Source organism: Xenopus tropicalis, chromosome 2 (assembly GCF_000004195.4).
Source record: "Xenopus tropicalis strain Nigerian chromosome 2, UCB_Xtro_10.0, whole genome shotgun sequence".
In the NCBI taxonomy this organism is placed as follows: domain Eukaryota; kingdom Metazoa; phylum Chordata; class Amphibia; order Anura; family Pipidae; genus Xenopus; species Xenopus tropicalis.
This window is the reverse complement of record NC_030678.2, coordinates 28,228,867-28,252,467: the sequence shown is the minus strand read 5'-3', so window position 1 is coordinate 28,252,467 and position 23,601 is coordinate 28,228,867. Positions and strand designations below refer to the sequence as shown.

Sequence of the window (23,601 nt, the reverse complement as noted above, 5' to 3'; positions counted from 1 at the left end):
ACTGTCTCCTTTGGGCACTGCCACACTGTGCAGCCCTACAGTCTTTATGGAATTATAGCATTGGGGCAAATCTGCCCACTAAATATAAACAGCAATAAGAGCACGACTTTCCCTATAAGACAGATGCTGTCAGTAGCCCAGTGACAGAAAGCAGCGCCTTATTGTACAACATGGCTTTCCGACTTCCCCTAAACTGCCACTACAGTGACAAGTCGCACAAGTCTTTTTTACCCTGAAACCCCAGTCCTAGCGGGTCTCACACTCACCTCAGCCATCGCCACACACCGCTTCTCTCATCCAGTTATGCCCATTTCTTTCGGACTCCTTGGCATCATTAGAAGCGTCACATAATAGCCACGCCTCCTCGACTTCACACAGGCTCCTCCCTCTGAACGAGTGACACCCTGAGACACCCGAAAGTGTAAAGCAACTGGGCTTGAGGTACATGCCGGTCGGAGGGTTCGGAGGGACAGGCAGAGGCTACTCACCTCTTTCCGGCGCTTTAGCAATAGTTCTGGGTACTCCCCTCCCAGAGTGCCTTGCGGTTGTCGGATGAGCGGGAATTCTGCTTTCTGTTCCTGTGGAATCAAGTGTATGACTGGGGCTGCTGTGTGTTGTGAGGAACTGCACCCCCCCCGCCGTAATTAGCACACGGCAACCCAAATCTCATTTATTCTCGTTGTTACGGAAATCTATAAGTAAGCTGTGATGGGCTGTATGGCCCAATTGCAAGAACATTTTATGTAACTTAGAAATATATGTAGTAAGTGTCTGATGGTGTGGCTGAGGTGCAGTTTGCACATTTGGTTTACAAGAATATAGTGACATTGCTTATCAGTCAGGGCTGCCCATTAGCCTTTTGGGTTTATTCAGCTAGGGCTATATAAATCCCACACATGGGCCTAGCATAGAATTTAATTCCAACATTTTGGTTGGCCAGTTATAGTGACAGTTCATCAGTATTATAGCTGGGGCGGTTAGCTACCCCTGATACAGGATACAAATAATTGTTAGCTTGCTTTGTACACCAAACAAATAATTTGCTCTATAAAGTATATTATATGTTCTATAAGTTAGACATCAGAGGATAAATGACACATGCTGCGCCTGCAAGCTGATGTAAAAGAGCAATAATGTAGAATGTATTGAAAGGACAATTGAGAGACATTGGAAGGAGTGAAAAGAAAATCCCACAAGACTGTCGCCTCCTCTTCTCCTGCCTGCCACATGTGACTGCTGGACCCCCCCTGCTGCCTTCCTGCCAGATTAGGTTGCCCTGATCGCCTGCATGCCTTGGGTGAGCTTGAACTACAACTCTAGACACTGTTTATTTTGCTTATTTCTCTCTAAACTGTCTACATTTTTAAATTTTTTTTTTCCTATTTCTGCCTCTGTCTTTCTCATTATCACACTTTTGCACACATACACATTTAAAAACTTTGCCAAGCACAAACATACACTTACACACACACACTTACACTTTTTTTTTGTTCTTTATTTCTTTTCTTTTCTACTTTGCTTTCTTTGGCAGTCTTTTTTTTCACTAAAGCTTTATTTCTGATTTGATTTATTTTGTTGCATTTTTGTTGTTTTTTTGGTGTTTTCATAATTGATTTCTGTTTTTTAATTATTTTATTGTATTTTAACTTTTCTATTGCTATTGGGTGCTGAATTTGCGGTGATGTTGGTGGATCCAGGGCTCTGACCACCGATTTCATTGCAATTTTTGTTCTTTCATTGCTTTTAGTGGTTTTATTGCATTTTCGTGATTTGATTTTATTACATTTGCATTGTTCTTTATTGCATGTTTAGTGCCCCAAAAAAGGTTGCTTCTGCAGTGTCGTTGGTAGATCTTCTGTTGGTTTAGGTGATTTTACTGATTTTATTGTGTTTACTTTGCATTGTTCTTTATTGCATGTTTAGTGCCCCAAAAAAGGTTGGTTTTTCAGTGACATTGGTGGATCCAGGGCTCTGACCACCAATTTCATTGCAATTATTGTTCTTTCATTGCTTTTAGTGGCTTTATTGCATTTTCGTGATATGATTTCACCACGTCTTCATGTGCACCCATACATATGGGGTATCGTTTTATTCAGGGGAACTTGCAGATTGATGTTTTTTTGGTTTTTTTTGATTCAACACTTTATTGGTTTTACAAATAAAAACAGTGTAAACAGGGTAGACATCTGAGTTGCATTATTTGTACAGTAGTTGTTCCTAAGTTTACATAGCACATATTTATGTTATCTTATATTTATACATAGTTTTGTACATATTTTGTGGGCAAACCCTGAGGTTTGTTGTGGGTTAATAATGCAAGACACCGTGGTCGTTCGGAGACGCTGGGGTTTTATGTAGTGAGCGTTTGAGTATAATTGGTTTTCAATGTGTTGTTGTACAGGGGTTTTCGAGCCATGGGCCCCAGACTTTGTTGTGTTTTCTGGATGCCCTCTATTTCTGTAGGTGATTTCTCTGTAAGGGAGTGCTTGATTTACAAGTGTCTTCCAGCCATTTAAGATTGGGGTTCTGTTGATAGCTATTTGCTTGTTATGTGTTTGCGGGCTTAGTAGAGAAGCTCATTCATGGCTGTTCTTTTGTATGTGTTTGGGTATAAGTGTTCAAGGATGGCCAGTAAGCATACCTTTGGGTCTAGTGGTACTGGGGATCCCATCACGTCATGAATAAACTGGGTTACTTGTTTCCAGTAGTCTATAAGGGTTGGGCAGGTCCATATTAAGTGGTAAAAGTGGGGGTTGTCTGAGTGGCATCTGGGGCATTTTGTGTTGTATCGAAAGTGCCTGATAGTTAGGGGTGTTAAGTACGCTCTATGTAGGATATAGGTTTGGATTTTTAGTTCCCTTGTGTATGGGGAGGCATGTTTGGGCTTCTAGGGCTTCTTCTCATTCCTCTTGGTCAATCTGCCCGGTATTATCTTGCCAGGCTGTTTTGGAGCGTTCTGTGTGTGCAATAATGTTGGGGTTGAGGAGTATGTTGTACAGTTGGGATATCATGCCTTTAACATATCCTGCTTGTATGGCAGTGATATGGGGTCGTGTTTCAAGAGTTGGGTATCCTGAGGGGTATTGTGTTGAGAGGGCATGCCGTAGTTGTAAGTATCGGAATAAGTAGTAGTTGGGGAGATTGTACTCTTGTTTTAATTGGTCAAATGATTTGATGGTGTTGTGGTCGAGGATTTGACCCAAACACCAGATGCCTTTCTCTTTCCAGAGAATGGTGTTTTGCATTGTACAGCATTCAGGTAGGGGGCAGTTTTCCCATATTAGAGTGTAGTATTCTATCACTCCTGTTTGGTGAGGTACTAATTTGTTAACCTCCCATATTCGGAGTGCTTGGGTCATAAGTGTGTTGGTTTGCCTAGGGGTGGGACAGCCCAAGTAGCCTTTTAGCAAGTGGTAAACTCTATCTCTAGTGGGTACTGGGCCCAAGAATCCCATTCGTTTGGCGCTATGCTGGCTCTGTGTGTGGAACCAGTGCAAAATTTGTGTTAGCTGTAAGGAGATATAGTATAGATGGAAGTGGGGGAGAGCCAGTCCTCCTGCTGTGGCGGGGTTTCGTAGTATTACATTACATTAACATTTATTTATAAAGCGCCAACATATTCCGCAGCGCTGTACAATAAGTGGGTTTCATACATTGGACATACAGAGTAACATATAAAGCAATCAGAAACCTATACAAGAGGTGAAGAGGGCCCTGCCCAAAAGAGCTTACAATCTACAAGTAGTAGTGTCAGTTTGAGTCTGGCTGGGTCTGGTTCCCTTCCAAACTAGGGTAAGGATGTGGGATTCGATTATTTGAAATAGCTTTTGCACTGAAAATATGGGACAATGCATGACTATATACAGTATTTTGGGGAGTACCGTTATTTTCACTAGGTTCACTCTACCGGTAACTGTAAGAGGTAGATTTCCCCAGGTTCTCGTTTTGTCTCTTACATATTTTATGAGGGGGTGTATATTTTCTGAAAGGTAGTTGTTTGGGTTTCTTGTGGTGGTTATACCTAGGTATTTAAAGGTGTTGACTACTATCAGTGGGTGGTCTAGGGGGGGTCTGCGCTCTCTGTCTCTTTTAATATAGAAGATATTGGACTTAGCCCATCTCCTCAATTGTTGTGAGTGCTTGGTTCAGGGAGTGGGTGGTGTCTTTTAAGAATAGGATCATGTCATCAGCGTATAGGCCGATTTTATCTGTGTATTCTGCCACTCTCAGTCCCTCTATTTGGTTATCTGCTCGGATTTTGACTGCCAGGGGTTCGATGGCCAGCGCGTATAGAAGGGGTGAGAGTGGGCATCCCTGTCTTGTTCCTCTGCTTAGCAAAAAGGGTTCAGATGTCCACCCGCTGGTAGCTATTCTGGCTTTGGGGGAGGTGTATAGCAGTTTAACCCATGTCACAAATCCTGTACCAGAGGAATGTCCATTCCACAGAGTCAAAGGCCTTGGCCGCATCCAGCGAGACCAAGGCCTCACCTTTTGCTTTTCCCTGGTGTGCCTGGATAATCTCATAGACCCTTCTTATGTTGAGTGTGTTGATTTTCCAGGCATAAAGCCTGTTTGGTCTGGGTGTATGACCTTAAGTATTACTGTAGATAGTCTTGTGGCTAAAATCTTTGCCAGGACTTTAACATCTGTATTTAGCCGGGAGATGGGTCGGTAGGAGCTGCAATCTAGCTTGTCTTTCCCTGGTTTGGGTATCAGAATGATTAGCACTTCTGTCATAGAGAGTGGTAGGGTGCCCTGGGTTCTAGCTGTGTTATGTTATATGTCTCCAATAGTTTTAGGGCCAGGTAGTCTGCGTGGCATTTGTACACTTCGAGTGGTAATCCGTCTAGGCCTGGAGTTTTCCAATTAGGTAGCTGGGATATGGTCTTAACCTCTTTTAGAGTGATGGGCAGGGCTGTGGAGTTGGAGTCGAGGAGTTGGAGGCAATTTTGGGTGCCTGGAGTCGGAGTCGGCAAAAAATGAACCGACTCCGACTCCTACTAAATTTAAACGGGAATAAAAAAAAAAAAAAAATAAAGCAAGTTTAAATGTCCCAATTCACAAACAGTCATAATTAATTACTTCTCTGCTATAAGAATAAAGCCCAATGCACGCAGTGCATAAACGAACACGTTGAGCGACCATGAAGCATGCTTTTCATTGACTGTATGCTTCACTAAATGGGATGTAACGCACAGTTACCAGCTCCACTGCGTTGTGTTCCTCTGTTACTGGGAACCCAATGCCCACTGGGAACCTAGCCTAACTCTCACTGATAACTAATTAAGTAAAAAAAATTTGCAGGACTAGAAATACTTGAAGGGAATGGATAGTCAATAGTTTAAAGGAACAGTAACACCAAAAAATGAGAGTGTATAAAAGTAACTAAAATATAATGTGCTGCTGCCCTGCACTGTGTGTTTACTTCAGAAAATCTACTATAATTTATATAAATAAGCTGCTGTGTAGTATGGGGGCAGCCATTCCTGCACTGGTACAGCTGGGGTGTTTGCTACAGAAACCCTACTATAGTTTATATAAATACCCCGCTGTGTAGCCCCGGGGGCAGCCATTCCTGCACCGGTACAGCTGGGGTGTTTGCTACAGAACCCCTACTATAGTTTATATAAATACCCCGCTGTGTAGCCCCGGGGGCAGCCATTCCTGCACCGGTACAGCTGGGGTGTTTGCTACAGAAACCCTACTATAGTTTATATAAATACCCCGCTGTGTAGCCCCGGGGGCAGCCATTCCTGCACCGGTACAGCTGGGGTGTTTGCTACAGAAACCCTACTATAGTTTATATAAATACCCCGCTTTGTAGCCCCGGGGGCAGCCATTCCTGCACCGGTACAGCTGGGGTGTTTGCTACAGAAACCCTACTATAGTTTATATAAATACCCCGCTTTGTAGCCCCGGGGGCAGCCATTCCTGCACTGGTACAGCTGGGGTGTTTGCTACAGAAACCCTACTATAGTTTATATAAATACCCCACTGTGTAGCCCCGGGGGCAGCCGTTCCTGCACTGGTACAGCTGGGGTGTTTGCTACAGAAACCCTACTATAGTTTATATAAATACCCTGCTGTGTATCCCCGGGGGCAGCCATTCCTGCACCGGTACAGCTGGGGTGTTTGCTACAGAAACCCTACTATAGTTTATATAAATACCTCGCTGTGTAGCCCCGGGGGCAGCCATTCCTGCACCGGTACAGCTGGGGTGTTTGCTACAGAAACCCTACTATAGTTTATATAAATACCTCGCTGTGTAGCCCCGGGGGCAGCCATTCCTGCACTGGTACAGCTGGGGTGTTTGCTACAGAAACCCTACTGTAGTTTATATAAATACCCCGCTGTGTAGCCCCGGGGGCAGCCATTCCTGCACTGGTACAGCTGGGGTGTTTGCTACAGAAACCCTACTATAGTTTATATAAATACCCCGCTGTGTAGCCCCGGGGGCAGCCATTCCTGCACTGGTACAGCTGGGGTGTTTGCTACAGAAACCCTACTATAGTTTATATAAATACCTCGCTGTGTAGCCCCGGGGGCAGCCATTCCTGCACTGGTACAGCTGGGGTGTATGCTACAGAAACCCTACTATAGTTTATATAAATACCCCGCTGTGTAGCCCCGGGGACAGCCATTCCTGCACTGGTGCAGCTGGGGTGTTTGCTACAGAAACCCTATTATAGTTTATATAAATACCCCGCTGTGTAGCCCCGGGGGCAGCCATTCCTGCACCAGTACAGCTGGGGTGTTTGCTACAGAAACCCTACTATAGTTTATATAAATACCCCGCTGTGTAGCCACGGGGGCAGCCGTTCCTACACTGGTACAGCTGGGGTGTTTGCTACAGAAACCCTACTATAGTTTATATAAATAAGCTGCTATGTAGCCCCGGGGGCAGCCGTTCCTACACTGGTACAGCTGGGGTGTTTGCTACAGAAACCCTACTATAGTTTATATAAATAAGCTGCTATGTAGCCCCAGGGGCAGCCGTTCCTACACTGGTACAGCTGGGGTGTTTGCTACAGAAACCCTACTATAGTTTATATAAATAAGCTGCTATGTAGCCCCGGGGGCAGCCGTTAAAAGGAGAGAAGGCACATAGCAGATAACAGATAAAACACTTTTGTATTCTACAGAACTTGTCTGTTATCTGCTATGTAACCTGTGCCTTTTCTCCTTTTTTCCAGCTTGAATGGCTGCCCCCGTGGCTACACAGCAGCTTATTATATTAATTATAGTAGTTTTACTGTAGCAAACACACCAGTTTTACCTGTGCAGGGCAACAGTGCATTGTATTTTTATTACTTTAAAGCTCTTTTATTTTTTGGTGTTACTGTTCCTTTAAGACTGAAGCTTTAAAACATTTGAAAAACTGCTGTAATTCAGCTGTAATGTTAGCTTAAACTTTAAACATGACTATGGGATTCTAGGGAAATCATTAGGAGTAGCAGTATAGATAAAATTATCTATCAGTTTATTATCAGTTCAGTTGTATTTTAAGTGCCCCTTCCCCTTCCTGGATGTATAAAATACATTAGCATATTAAAAACAGAGGAGTCGGAAGTATCAGAAACTGAGGAGTCGGAGTCGGAGAATTTATCTACCGACTCCACAGCCCTGCCGTACACTGCACACTTTGGCCACAGGATATGCCTTTTGTCCATCTTGAATAGCAAGAGTTAAAATATTCTTTAGTATTATTTAACCTAAATATTGCAGGTCTTTTCTGCACGGTAATGGTTGTCAGGAACTCCTGTTATTGAACAAGTAAAGGGACAACAAAAGATTAGTCTACAAATGATCTAGCACCAGCTATAACACATGATAGAGAAAGATAAGAAAGACCTTAAGAAATCCTCACTACATTTCATGTAATCTTTTACTTGGAGTTAGTTTACCTATAATAGAATTAACTGCTTGATTTCTCAGGTAGATTTGGGAAAATGTATAAATTCAACCTCTCAATTTTTTCATAAGCCATACAGTGGGCCATCCAGTATTCTGTAATTCAATACAAAATATACTGTAACATTTTAGCAATCCATAAAAGCAATCAAATGATTAGGTGTCAGATCCAAATTACAGACCAAGGCACCAAGAGAGTGCATCTAGGTGTAGTTGTGTGCAAAGACGTGTAGGAAGCTTTTACATATTTAATCTTTTACTCCAGGGGTGTAACAATGGAGTTGCTAAGTGCAACGGCTGCTGGGGACCCAAAGTATAGGTTGCCTGGTAAAGTTGTGAGACCCAATAGCTCTTATTTAGTTAACTGGAAAACAGTGCCGCTAAACCGGCTTGCAAGCAGCCACCAATGGACTACTGCTGCACAAATATGGCAGCCCTTTCATAGAGGAACATGGGGGATCAAATAGGTAATGTAGAAGCATCGTAAAAATACTTTTAAGGCAAAATTATAAATAGCATGCAAAGTCAATGTCATGATAGATGTAAAAAAGGTTTGATTTAAGGGATAGGCCGAGCGCTTGCAATCTCTTTGTTTTTGTTCAAAATCATTAAGAAACTGAATTTCTTGCATAATGTAAATAGCAAAAATCTATGATATATATGATATTATATTGTTTATGCACACAAAAATGTTAATTTTGGGGTAAGCAGCCCCTTTAAGCCTTCTGCATGTGTAAGAACTTGTGGAAAGAGATGCTTTTGATTTACATGTTGTCATAACCAGTATATTTTAAAACATAATAAATTACAAAGTGCAGTCTTGTTTTATTTCTCAGCATTTCTGTAATAAAAATGTTTTCTCATAGCACTATTTGTTTTTAACAGATCCCTGAGCAATGTGAGCTTATCTCTAATACTGGATCAAACAACAGCCCAGCTCTCCCCAGTTACAAAATGCCGAACCCTGGAGTTAAAACTGGCCGTTGCTCCTTTAATAAATTCTAGTACTGTCTACCAAGGAGAACCGATAGCAAAGAAACAAAGAATCAGTTCCCTTACCGCAGATGCTGTTTTAGAGGATTCTTCAGGAAGGCAGAGCTGTTCCCCATATGAAAATGATTTGGGAAACACAGTGACTGCTGTCACAGAACTATCCCCGCTTATTAACACATATTGTGTGTCGCTGCTCCACGCCAGGAGGAGAAATCAACCTGACAGCTTAGTTAAAAGCGAGATGTTGACGGTACTATGCGGGAGAATTTCTTTAAGCATCGAAGACATTTTAAAAGGGAAGCACACAGTAAATATATTTGAACACTGTCAAGGTAAATTTATAACACTTCTAAATTATTCACCAGCCCTGGAACACAAAGCCCTTTTGTTCAAAATTTGAACTGACCCTGTGGAAAAACTTAAGAGAAATAAATGACGCAGAGGCGAGGAAATTAACAGCCATAGTCCTTAGAGACTTCAGCTCTTGTGAAATATTTTAAGATAGTTTGTTTTTTCTTTCAATCGTTTTTATTTGCGTTTTTATCTTTTACATATTGGATATCAAGATTAAACTTTTCTGTAATATACAGTTTTTATCCTGAAAGAGTAGGAAAAGAAGATAGTTTGTTTTTAAATAACCAAAGTAATGATTAATACATGCTTAACAATTTCAATGCTTTTATTGTTGAGTTACTTTATTATTATTTCTATTACTATAAAACTCAGTACTCTTATACAAATGTAAGAACATAGGTAAAATAAGGTTTGGCTTTGATCTATCTCATCCTCAACTACTGTATGTACCTGACAGGAAAAGTTGTGCTATAAAATAGGATCTTATTTTCACCTATTCTCTTTTATATTTATTTTCTCTAAATCCTGCCAACCTGATTTTTATGCCTATTCTGCTTTGGCCCTTCTCGCTCCTGTTGTAGAGGAACTGGATGGTATAGGCATAAAAGGCCAACTCTGGTAAGAACTGATACACAGTTTTGCCTGGGCAAAAAAGTAAAATGTCCATTTTAATGATGTTTAATGATAATTCTAGGGTAATGCATGTCATAACTGATATCTGGAAGTTCTTATTATCCTTAAAAATATGTAGCCTGATACTTGTTACTCTCATATAGCTCTAAATGTTTATGGCATATAGGGAAGTATGTTCAGTGTATTTCAGTATATACTAAAGAAAAAGTGTGTGCTGCTGGACCCAATCTGTAGTACGTGTATCGGACCCCTTATCCGGAAACCAATTATCCAGAAAGTTCCGAATTACGGAAAGGCCATTTCCCATTCCGTTTTAATCAAATAATTCACATTTTTGAAAATGATTTCCTTTTTCTCTGTAATAATATAACAGTAGCTTGTACTTGATCCCTACTAAGATATAATTAATCCGTATTGGAGGCAAATCAATCCTATGGGGTTTATTTAATGTTTAAATGATTTTTTAGTAGACTTAAGGTATGGAGATCCAAACTATGGAAAGACCCCTTATCCAGATAATCCCAGGTCCTGAGCTTTCTGGGTAACAGGTCTATACTAATGCCTGTAGTATAGAAGGGTTAGTTTAAACAAGTTATTAGAAGCTGACACAGGATGCAGTACCTAATAATGTGACTTGGGCTCCGGGGCCTGATATACCAAGTTTTTAGAGAGCTTGGTTTTATCCACCATTTTTGGTTTTCTCTCTTTCAATATTAATTTATAAAGTCTGATGCTGGAAAATATAAGCCTGTACATTTGACACCTGTGGGTAAGTTATTTGAATGTTTATTATGATTCAAGATTATGTTGTGGGAATTGTCATTCTAATAAGTCATTTGCATTATTTTATAAAGGGCAGATCCTGTCAAAGATGTTTAGTTGCTTTTTACGATGGGTTGAGTAGGAACTTGGACAGTGATATTGTCAAGTCTTTTAATACAGTGCCAAATTAAACTGCTTTAGGCGTTGGTGGTTCTGTTTGTAAATGCATAGTACACTGACTAAAATATTTTGTAGAGAAAGTAGTTGTCACCAGTACATTCTGTGATTGGACCCATGGTATTCGGTTCAGTTTTATTTAATTTGTTCATTTATTTCACAAAACTCACCCATCCATTGTATCATCCTTCCAGGGGGACATAACAAACTGGCAGATAGGATTCAATGCTGATGTAAAGTTATACACCTGGAGATACACTGGCTACTCATACTCTACAAGGCAATGAGACCTGTGGAACTTTCTGTAGCAAAGTGCTTGAAAATACAATTTCTGCTTAGGTGCCGTAGGTTCGGGGACTGCATCAACGAGCCAATGCGGCCCCTGATCCGATGGAAAAATCAAACCTGCCTGATCGAGATCTGCCCAATTTCAGGTTAGATGTTGGTCGGGGAGGCTCATCGGTAGTGCCCATACATGGGCAGATAAGCTGCTGTATTGGTCTAAAGGGCCGATATTGCAGCTGAAATCTGCCTGTGTATGGCCACCTTTTGTCGCTGGGAAACGGAGCCCCTGGAGGTTCTTGCCCCACCCATTGCCTGCCCCTAGTTTCAGTCCTGAATGGCTGGCTTTGTGTTCAGTACTGAACATTAAAAAATAAATTGAAATTAATTATGCTGTTTAAAAATAATCATAACATGTAAATTCCCTAAAACATGAATTTTTATTTAATGACAATTTACAACTCACTCCTGTGTAACTGAACTACTGGAATAAATTTCAGGTCTCATTTCATGGTGAAATTGATAAGGAACCCATACTGATGCTCATGACGCCTGCCAAATGTTCCAGACAAATAATTCCATTGTTTCTTTTTTCTTTTGCCCATTATTCAGCTTCTGAAAGAGCATCTGTTTTCTTTCAACATTTTATTTAAACAGAGTAACATTTGAACAAATTTAATTGCAGCTTAACTGCAGGTGCCGTTCTGTTTCCCTAAGGATGTGAAAGCAACTCGTTCTTATTTACCAAACTTGTAGTTCCGCTGGCGTGCCCAACTCCACTCTCCCTCAAGGTGGCTGTTAATTTACTAGACCAGATATAACTGCTAAAACAGTGATACAAGCCTGAAATCATTCATGACATGTAGATGTTTTTAGATGTTCAATTGTGACAAGAATACGTATGATATTTTAAACAGACGGTTATTATTGATCGCAGGGTTTATTTATAAATGGCAAAGTTAGGAACAGCAATATAAACCTGTGGGCCCATTTAACAGGGCTAGTTATAGTATATGTAGTATATTTTATGTTTATACTAGTCAAAGGGTCTTTTTTAGGCCCTGTCTCGATCCCCTAGAATCTGCCATCACTGGGCAAAAAGGCAAAACATGTGTTCCTGTTAACCCTCCTTCTGTTTGTGCAAATAATGAGCTACATGCCAAGAACTGGGCCCTTTTTTATTAAAGGGGTTGTTCACCTTTTGGTTATCTTTTGGTATGTCATTGGATGTTCTATTCTTAACAACTTTCCTATCAGTCTTCAATTTTGAAATGATTAGTCTTTTTCTTCTGACTGTTTCCAGCTGTCAGATGGAGGTCATTGACCCCAGCAGCCAAAAAACTATTGCTCTATGAAGCTAGACTTTTATTGTTACTTTTTATTACTTATCTTATTCCAGGCCTCCCCTTTTTATCCTACAGTCTCTTGTTTAAACTATTGCCTGGTTGCTTAGGTTAACTGATCCCCTGATTGCTGCTAAATTCCACTATGAAGAGCTGCTTAACAAAAACCCTAATTCAGAAACCATAAAATGAAAGCAAATTGCAATCTGTCGCAAAATATAAATGTCTACATTGTACTAAAAGTTTAAAGGTGAACAACATTGACATTAAATGACAACCACAAATTTTAAGCAATATTCTTTTTTATGTTTTTTTTAGGTTGTATAGAAGACCTTTTGGCTGTTTTATCCACATATTTAAAATGTTCCCTCCATATCTCCTCGCCTGACTGTACACTGACTTCAGTGAAATTGTGGATGATTGGTCAAATGCAGGGGGAACCTGTGCGACACATCCCAGAAATCATTTGCAGCCATATACCTGGAAGTCTTGACGGCACTCTTTTCATCTGGGATCCACAGAGCCCTTGTGAAGGGAAACTTACCATCTTTGCAAGGTATTATTACCTACACATGTTTTTTGAGACAAATTGCACTGAGGGGTAGGGGTGTGTGTAACATATGGTGATTCAGGGTTGAACACAGGTCCTGTGCTACAAGGAGAGAAGTTGCACAACCTTGGTTGATTAGGCCCTCTGTCAGCTCCTTCCAGCAAACTGTCTAGATTATGCCTTCAGTATGGCACTTGTTGAACACTGAAATATACATAGTGTCTGGATAGAACAGGAGCTAATATTCATGTAGCAGAATATATTTAGAAACCAATACTAATCATTGTAATATGTCATATAAATAATACTATTGCTAGAATGTTCTTGGGCAAAGCCTTTTAGTTCCACAGCCTGCTAAAGAAAGAGGAGTTACAGCCACAAACTGCTTGATGTGTCTTGTGTTTTCTAGGGTGTAATACCTTAAACGGCACAAGACTTACACATACTGATAGTTTCCTTAAGGACTACGCAGTTTTATTTTCATGTTTTAATGTGCTTTTCACTTTCAATAAGCGGCATGCTCACTGTAGATCATGCCTGCTGAACAAGCCCGCCCTCCCATCTCCCCAACCTTATTGAGCCCTTAAAAATAAATGAAGAGCTGTGCAGCGAAGTTAGAAGCAAACGTTAGGGGTCATTTACGACCTCACATACAGTTGTGTGTTAAACCCCCACTTGTTAAAGATAATTAGTCACAATGCACTTTTTAAACTCTCACATAGTTGCGCTCAGCGCAGCTCAACCTGTGACCCATAAAATGTTCCCATTGTAGGACCGGCGTCTGTCTGTTCTGTATGCTACTCCTGTACGCACCTTGGGTTCCAAGACAGGGAAACTTCGAGTGCATAGAAAAGGTGTACTTCCCCAGTCTGTAGGCCCCATGGGTTGTGGGTCAACCTTTTGATCAGGTTTCATTTGAAGCCCAGCGTCAATAGGCGTAGCACACTTGCACCTAAAGAATTGGGTGCAGATATCACTCAAACGCTAAACATCAGAAATTACACTTATCAGACTTGCACAGTAGCGTCTAATTTACGACAAAAACACATCCAGTTAAGTTAATTTAGGCACATCAAAGACGCAAATGCATCAGACACACAGTCCTAGCAACCACAATCAGGGCCGCCATCAGGGGGGCACAGGGGGGACAGTTGTCCCGGGCCCAGGCGTTTAAAGGGGGCCCGGCCGGGCTCAGTTACTGTTACTGCTGGTATCCGCTGTGATGTCCCGAACTCCCTGCTGCGTGTGCGCTTTTATAGGGTTGCGCCCTGTGCGTACTGACATCACACAGCGGATACCAGCAATAACAGTAACAGAGCCCGGCCGGGCCCCCTTTAAACGCCCGGGCCCTGGACAACTGTCGCAGGGGAGTAGGAGCCGGAGGATGCAAAAAGATGCTGGCGGGGGGGGGGGGGGGGAGAGGACTGGAGGATTCTTGGGGGGGCCCTGGAGGAAGGTGTAGGATGTTTGGGGGGGGCCTGGGGGAAGGTGAAGGATGTTTAGGGGGGCCTGGGGGAAGGTGGAGGATGATTGGGGGGGGCCTGGGGGAAGGTGGAAGATGCTTGGGGGGGCCCTGGGGGAAGGTGGAGGATGTTTGGGGGGGGCTTGGGGGGAAGGTGGAGGATGTTTGGGGGGGCCTGGGGGAATGTGGAAGATACTTGGGGGGCCCTGGGGGAAGGCGGAAGATGCTTGGGGGGGCCCTGGGGGAAGGTGGAGGATGTTTGGGGGGCCTGGGGGGGGGGAGCGGCAAGAAGCAGCGGAGAGCGGGCCATTGTATGGGGACACTGGGGGAGGGATATCACCCCATGAATTCCCCTTTTATTCCCTGCTGTTTTTTTTTTAATTAGCTTAGCCATTGTGTTCCTTGTGCTGCTAGTGGGGTGATGTTAGGTAGATGTGGGGTGACCCGGCTAACACTTCCCTGTGGTGGGCACAGTAGGGTTCTAGGGCCTAAAAAGGAAACGTAATCTTTGCTTTTTCTTGACTTTCTGGGGCTAAGAAGATTTTAATTTCCTAAAGGTTTAAAAAAAATTCTATTTAGAGAATGTCCCATTTAGAGGTAATCTGATAAAACGGGAGCTAAGGATTTTTGGAAATGCTCTAAAATTCGCTCCCACAAACTGTCAGACTTTCTCCCAATCTCTCTGCCTTCAAGAAATCTGTAAAAACACATTTATTTAGAGAAGCTTACCCTAATCTAGATTAACATAACCTGAGTGTGCTGCTAAAATCAATTACCTGTGCCAAACCTCTCCCAACTCTGGTCATGCCCATTCCCACACCTTGTGTCTCAACCTTTTCTCCTTGTAGATTGTAAGCTCTTTTGGGCAGGGCTCCCTTCACCTCTTGTATCAGTTATTGATTGCTTTATATGTTACTCTGTATGTTCAACACCACCTTCAGAGATTGGAGAAAACACATTTTAAACCATAGCATCTTTCATAAAATCCTTTGGGAATTGTTTTAGTAAAATATTTGAAAGGTACAGATTATGAAACAGTGTGTTTAGGGGAAAAATATTCATTATGTTTCATAAATGCAATAGCATTATCGTGTTTCAGGTGCATGGGTGTTCTTTAAGCAGTCATCCAGCCCAAATGTGCATTGATTTTTTTGTTGCGTGCATTAAATGTATTTTTCACGTGCTGAATTTTGTAATAGGGATAGATGAATCCTTATGATATCCTGAGGCCCAAATGATTTGTACAAGTGATGCTGAACACAGCTTACATTCAGTAGCCAGGGATGCAAGCTAATGTGTCCCCCCAAATAGACTTTAGATCAGGGATCCCCAAATTTTTTTTTACTTGTGAGCCACCCTCAGATATAAAGTGTGTTGGGGAGCCACAAGCATGAAAAGAGTTTTTGGGGATGCTAAATAAGGATTGTGATTGTCTATTTGGTAGCCCCATGTGTACTGATAGCCTGCAGGAGGCTCTGCTTGGAGTAAAACTGTGTCTCTGTGCTTCCAAAATTTGCCTCCAAGCCAGAAATTCAAAAATGTGCTCCTGCTTTTAGGCCACTGGAAGCAACATCAAAGGGGGTGGGGAGCAACATGTTATTCCCGAGCCACTGGTTGGGGATCACTGCTTTATATGTTATAGAGGTATTGGATCTCATCTGAAAGTAGGTTAAAACTATTGTGGAATGGGTTACAGAAGTGATCCCCAACCAGTTGCTCTGGGGCAACATGTTGCTCACCAACCCCAAGACAGCGTGCAGAATTAACTGGGTTGAAGGTAATGCCATCAATAGTAATGGTGAAATGAAGAGAAGGACTAGGTTTGGGTGGGAAGACCATGAGCTCTGTTTTAGCTAGGTTAAGTTTGAGGTGGCGTTGGTTCATCCAGGAGGCAGTTAGCAATCTGGGTTTGAACATCAGAGGTTAGTGCAGGGGTGTCTAAAAATATCTGGATGTCATCTGCATATAAATGATATTTAAGACCAAAAGAAGAAATAAGGTCTCCTAAAGAGAGAGTGTACAGGGAGAACAGCAAAGGCCCAAGCACAGAGCCCTGAAGCACCCCCACATTAAGCTGAACCGGGGTAGAGAATTTGTTAGCAAGAGCAACAGAGAAGGAGTGGTTAGAGAGATAGGAAGAGAACCAGGATGCAGCCTGATCCCGGATACCCAGAGAATAGAGAATCTGCATAAGGACAGAATGTTCGACAGTATCAAAAGCAGAGGAAAGGTTCAGGAGAATGAGAACTGAGTAGTGTCCCTTGGCCTTGGCAGTCTGGAGATCATTTGCCACTCTACATAAGGCGTCTCAGTGGAGTGCGCAGGCTGATAACCAGACTGCATAGGGTCCAGCAGATTATGGGTGCAGAGGAAGTTAGCGACACGAGAAAAGACATTACAGGAGTTTAGAGGCTAGGGCCAGGAGAGAGATGGGACGGTAGTTAGAAAGGCAGGACAGGTCCAGCATAGCCTTTTTAAGAATGGGTTTTACACATGCTCGTTTGAATAGAGAGGGAAAAGATTTGGTAGCCTGTAACTTTAGATTATTAACTCTTATAGAATCCCTTTTACTTTTCTTTTCTGTTAGTAATTGAGATTACTGGTATGTGAAGGTTGGGAAAATTGTTTGCGGATAGATTCGACTTTGCTTTTAAAGGAGTCAGCAAAGTCCTGGGGTGTGTGTTCAGATACGATTGATTCATTAGGGGAAGGATGAAGTAGCGAGTTAAATATGGAGAATAAGCGCCGCGGGTTTTATTTATTATTATTTACAAGTGTGTTATAGTATACTTGCTTGGCCTGGGCTAGGGCAGTATTGGGACACACCATAAGAAATTTATAGTGGAGAAAATCCGCTTTCACGCGAGATTTCCTCCAAATGCGCTCAGCAAATCGTGCACAGGAGCACAGAAATCGCATCTGAGGGTTATGCCAGGGACGGGGATTGAAGGCACGACTACGTTGCGGCTGCAGGGGGGCATGGGTGTTTATTGTGGATGATAAAATAGAGTTGCAGGTTTGCATATTCATTATCTCTGTTTAACCTAACTGTTCTCAGGGTCAGGGTGGTGGAAAGGGTACTTTTAATAGAAACAAAAAAAAAAACGAAGGGTCACAAAGTGGCAGCTAGACTTCTCCAATGGAACTCATCAGTTTGTGTTTAGGAGTGACTGCCTCACATACTTACTCACAACTCCAGAATCACCTATGAACATCAAATGGAGGGGGGGCACTAAGTGTAATAAAGTAAAACAATATTTTTATTCAACTTTTAAAATACAGTTACAGGATATTGGATGAATAAATGCTTCCAGCAAGCTAAATCTCCTTCGGCCTCAACATATTTAATACTTAACTAGCACTCCAGGTGGACACAGTAGGTACTACACTTCCATTTCTTTACTGAACTACACAGACATACAAAGCAGATTATGAGTAAAATTACAACAGTCAGTTACAGTCACAATTCATTCCATATCAGTCAGATAATTCATTAAAACCAAATGGGAAACTTGTTCCACATTTAAAAATCCAATTTTGTTTTCTTTGTAGAATTCTTACCCCCACATGTAAAAAAAAAAAAAAAAAAAGGGCTTTACTTTTTCAAAGGAGCAGTAACCCATAGCAACCTATAAGATGCTTGATTTTGAACAGGTGACCAGTATTTGCTACCTGCTGATTGGTTGCTATGGGTTACTGCTCCTGGGCAAACTTAGGGCCTCTTATTACATTACCCCCGTAGACCTCTATCTCTCTTGAATATAGTATCACCCACTACTTCCATTCCCATGAAACTCAGTAAACTTGGATCATATTTGGCCGAACGTAATAAAATGCTAAACTTTGTATATCTTCTCTGTATGAGAAGCCATAATACTAACACTCACCCAAAAATCTTGCAAGCTATATACAGCCACCATACCCATGATTAGCCCATGGTTTTGACGTCCTTTAAAGGAGAAGGAAAGTCAAAATCTATTAAGCACACTATTAAATAGTACTACTAACGCTATATTCCTGGCTTGCCTAATGCAAGATTTACTTTCTAGAACTTACATACTTTCCGTGAACGGCGCCGCTATCTTGTCCAGCGTGTCTGTATGGGCTGAAAAGCACAAGCCAGCCCCCCCTCCGCTCCCCGCTCCTGCCACAAACCCCCCCAAGCTCCACAAATCCCCCCGCTCCTGCCACAAACCCTCCGCCGCTCGCAGCAGCTGCCCCCCCGCTTCCCCCACCTGCTTGTCACAGAGTTCGGCGACGCTGTTTTGCCATGGCAACCGGACGCTCCTGCCGTGTGCGCATGCGCCGCCTGCAGTAACAAGTCGCCAAGTCTTGAAGGAGCGTTGCATTATGGGAATCTTCTCTACCCAGCTCAGCGTTTTTTTTTCCTGTTTGGCTTCTGATCTTCTTAACGGGTGAAGTATGGGGAGACTTAAGGGCACTATTGAGACAACTGAAGGTATGTCTGCAGCTTGAGATTAACTCTTTATTAGCCTTTCCTTCTCCTTTAAAGAAGGTGGTTCACCTTTGAGTTAACATTTAGTATGTTACAGAATGGCCTATTCTTTATTTTTTATACTGCCTCTTTCCAGCTTCTCAATTTGGAGTCACTGACCCCAACAGCCAAACTAGTGTTGCTCTGTGAGGCTACAATAAGAGCCCCCTTACTATCCATGTTCAAGTAGCTTCCTGGTAGGTAGGGAAAGTTGGACCTTAGCAACTAGATAGTTGCTGAAGTTCCAAATTTTAAAAGCTGGGCAAAAAGCAAAATGATGAAACAAAAAACCATCATGGAGACCAATGGCAATTTTTCTCAAAATATCAGTGTCTACACCATACTAAAAGTTACGTTAAAGGTGACCTACACCGTTAAGAGATAGCCAACCCAATGGTTATGGCAGGAGGCTGCTTCAAACACCAGTCACCCGTGTTGGGAACAGAAAATGCAGGCAGTGGGCTCTTTTCTGTTGGACTTGGTTGGACAGTTGCACTCATCTTGGTTAATAAGTTATACATTTCCAGACAGACAAAAGCACAACCGGGGGAACTAATGCTGGAATGGTCTATAGTATATTTGGCCATACAGTTATTTGGAAAGCTGCTTAAAGGTTTTGTTAGAGTTTGTGACAAAGTGTAAGTTTAGCCTTTTGTGGGACTGGCAGTCACATACAGTATGTCTTGTTAGTCAGTATTTGCCTATTGTTCTAGGGTAGTGGGGCGGGACCTGACCATTTTTCAGTAATTGCAATAATGTGGTTCAAATTCCAACAACTGCTACTATTAAAATATGGACCTCATCCAGATCTCATTCCTTATCACAGGTAAGTCTATCCAGATACTGGTTTGATATCATCTAACCCTTAACGTTCACAGATACTACCCAGGGCCTTACAACGTTTGGGAGTAATATTGTAGTAATAGCACCCTCCTGGTTTTTTTCGGGGGGTGGGGGGCCCCTGTCCAACGTCCACCCCTGAACACGTATGTAAAACGCATCAGGGGAGGACATTGGAGGCCAGAAGAAGCAGCAGTAGAGTCAGGTATAGGCCGCTGGGGCCCACCAGGTATTTTCCCGGTGTCCCGGCAGCCCTGTCCGACCCTGAGTATTGCCTTAATAAAGAAGGTTCTTACACACACAGATTCTAATTACATTTACAGAAGATTCGCAATTAATGTATATTGTATGTATATTGTATAAATGCATACAATTTCATTCTTTCATGTAACTTTTGCTAGATATTTATTTAAAAATGAGGCAATTAAAAGGGCAAGAGAAAGAGATTTTTTTTAAATATCAAGTGCAAGTCACAATTTTATTTATTCAAGATCTTCTATTTAGGATGCATTTTTCCTATAATTGAACCAATTATTCAATGGGCTGGCCATTCCATGGGTTTTTATTAGGTTGTCAATTAAGCACCTTTCTTGTTTGCTTACTGGTTGCTATGCTAAATAACATATGTTTTTAGAATGCCACTATATTACTGGCAATCTTAAATTGCTTTACCCTTTGAGTAGGCATTTCCTATATAAAAATACTTATACAGGTATGGGATTCCAAATTACGGAAAGTCCATCACCCATAGACTCCATTATAAGCAAATAATTAAAATGTTTAAAAATGATTTCCTTTTACTCTGTAATTATAAAACAGTACCTTGTACTAGATCCATACTAAGAAATAATCCTTATTGGAGCCAAAACCATCCTATTGGGTTTATTCAATATTTAAATTATTTTTAGCAGACTGAACTTACGGAGATCCAAATTACAGAAAGATCCTTTATCCAGTAAACCCCAGGTCCCAAGCATTTTGGATAAGAGGTCCCATACCTGTACAGTATTTTGTATATTTTTTTTTTATTTTTTGTCCAGTTGTTGACTTTGCCCTTTTCTCTACCTCATCATTAGAATTTATATTAAAAGGATGACTGATAGGAGCCAACAGTGGGCTTGGAGGTTATTATGGCCATCTCCCAAATAAGAAAATCTAGCATGGATTGATGTAATATAAAGATGGAATATTTATTGTATAAATCAGTACGCAATAAAGATTTTTCAGATGCAGTTGTTAGCAGATGCTGTTGTCCATGAAGAAGAGAAAATAGAGGGCTGCCATCGGGACCACGATGTTATGTGGGGGGCCCAAGGATGTTAAATAGGCCCCCTTTGCCCCAAACCCTCCCCCGACGGCTGCCTGCTTCTGTTCTCTTAGCGCTTCATTCCTAAGGAGAGATTGTTCAGCGTTATTCATGGAGTAGGTGAGTATATAACAATTTTGTCATTTGTTCATTTCTACTATTTGCATTAATAGTTTTTGTCATTGCGTGTTTTATATCACGTTCCCTTTGCTGCTGATGTAAAGGTCAACTACAACTATCTAATAATAACGTGTTCTCCCATCTCAGCTTGTTTTAGCCCAGTTTAGTGACCTCTGCCCTAATACAAGTCTTCATTATTGGTGGCTTTAGTATCGAATGATTTTGTATGTAGGAAAGCAAGAGAATATTGTATGAACGGGAGCAGTAGATGGTTATAGTCAATGTATTGTGTGACCTATAATGAGAATGAGCAGTTCCCCTTACCTCTGTGCAGCTGTTGCGCAATATTCTTCTGCACCCCCCTTTCACCCCTGATCTCTCCGATGAAAGGGTGTGACAGAAGTTGCCTTGCAGACGGTCTTCTAGATGGATCTCTCTGCAGGCACTCTGATATAAAGAAATGGAACTCGTCGCTCCTGGAAAAAAGAAACGATGGCAAAATTATATTATATATTATAATTGTTCATGTTACATAATAGCTCATTTCCCAGAGTTCACACGTTTAACAGTCTGTTAATAGAATCAGCACAGCCAAGTGTCCTGTATGCCCCATTATCCTCCCTTTAAAGTTCCTCACTGCCTTGTTAATCATTGTGATGGCATCTCCCTGATCCTGCCACTCTGTACCCAATCACAACACAGGCAGATAGGGGCTGTTCAAGACAGCAATAGAGGGTGAGCCCATTCCCTTCTAAAGGTTCAACTGCTCTGCCTGATATGGGGTTCTATTGTGCTTACTTACGAACCCTGAATTATTAGGGTACATTTACCTGTGACCACAATACTGTCTTTCTGGTTTTTCCAACATCTTAGCCTGGCTTGTATTGGCTGCCAGATAACAGCCCCAAGATCTCAAGCTCAGCACGAGAGTCTGCATTTGTGCATTCAAGAGCTACACATATTACACCTCACCTTCACCCTTATTTCAGCCCGGACTGGGACACTTAATAGGCCCTGGCATTTCAAGTACATATAGACCCAAACAGCCCCCCACCAGCCCAACTGGCTATGGCATCTTACTGCATTTACCTGACCTCATTTACCCATTTATCCCTTTCCCCATCCTTACTTTACCTCATATCCCAATGTCCCCCTCACCATAACCTCTACCTTGCCTATTTCCCTACCTTTCCTAACTCTCTTTCTCATTCACACACCTTATTATACCCTTTCCATGTTCCCGCTCTTCCCCTAACTGCCTATTCCATTTCCCCACCCTCTCCACCTCTTTTCTGTTTCCGTTTCCCCACCACCCCCTCACTGCCTTTTCCTATTCTAGTGAAAGGGACTCACCATTTTCCCCATGGTGTTAATGCTGGGATGGGACCGCGTGTTATTTTCTCAAGCAGCTTCTGTGGTGGAAGTTTGCTGAATGCTAGGATGTAAAGATACAACACAAAAATATGACGACTGATGAATACAACATTTGGGGTGATTCACTTAAATTCTGTAAATTCTGTAACTCAATTGTGTATGTGTTTTTTTTTTTTACTCAACTGACATGATGTTTACAATTGTTTCAAAAACTTGTATCTTAAAATAGCTTAAAAATGGAAAATACACCTTTTTATTGGCCTATACAGGAGCTTGCCAGGTTTTAGCTGCCAGTTCTTTACATACTCAAAAAATGGTGTATTATGGAAACAAAGCAAATTCAAATTTTAGTAAATCAGCCCCTTTGTTTTTAATATTTAATAATATTCTATGTTACGGTGTGACACATAAATGACCATGCTACTAACAGTTCTACATGCAGTATAGTATATACGCGCACACACTAGGGTTTACTTACAGAGATGTCCCTCCGCCATTTCAATGGCTGCAATGCCGAGTGACCAGATGTCAGCCTGAATATGAAAATATGGGGAAAGACAGTTATTAGAGAAGAATATACACAGAGTACATGGAAATAATTCAAGTTGCAGATGATGCAGATACTTCTGATCCCTATCCACCCACACCCTGATAGTGATTCTATTTAGGATGCACAATAATAAATCCATTAGAAAATTATAATCAAGTAGTAAAGTGCTGTGACTTTTATGTCCCCAAACTGAGAGTCTTGTGTGTTACATGGAGTGTAACATGCCCATAAAGCATAAGCAGTCAGATGAAGTTGGTTTCTAATATTCTTGTGTCCTGCACCTAAAATGCATTTCACTCTCTCATTTCAGATTCTCGTATCACAGAAACCACATTACAGCTCTGCATTGTCTGTTATGAGAGGGGTAAGTAAAGTGAGTGGAAAATTCCATGCAGTTAAACACGTGTAAGTGACATACATTTTATATAAAGGAGACATTAACTCTAAAC

The 23,601-nt window shown here is 41.7% G+C and overlaps 1 long non-coding RNA gene across 1 annotated transcript; it reads left to right on the top strand.

Annotated features, from left to right (window-relative positions):
- Window positions 1–511: 511 nt before the first annotated feature.
- On the top strand, window positions 512–23,499 carry LOC116408772. Its single transcript, XR_004221220.1, has 5 exons — window positions 512–1,297; window positions 8,797–9,236; window positions 12,774–13,011; window positions 21,021–21,228; window positions 23,463–23,499. It is a non-coding gene; the product is annotated as an uncharacterized LOC116408772 (long non-coding RNA).
- The last annotated feature ends 102 nt before the right edge of the window (window positions 23,500–23,601 follow it).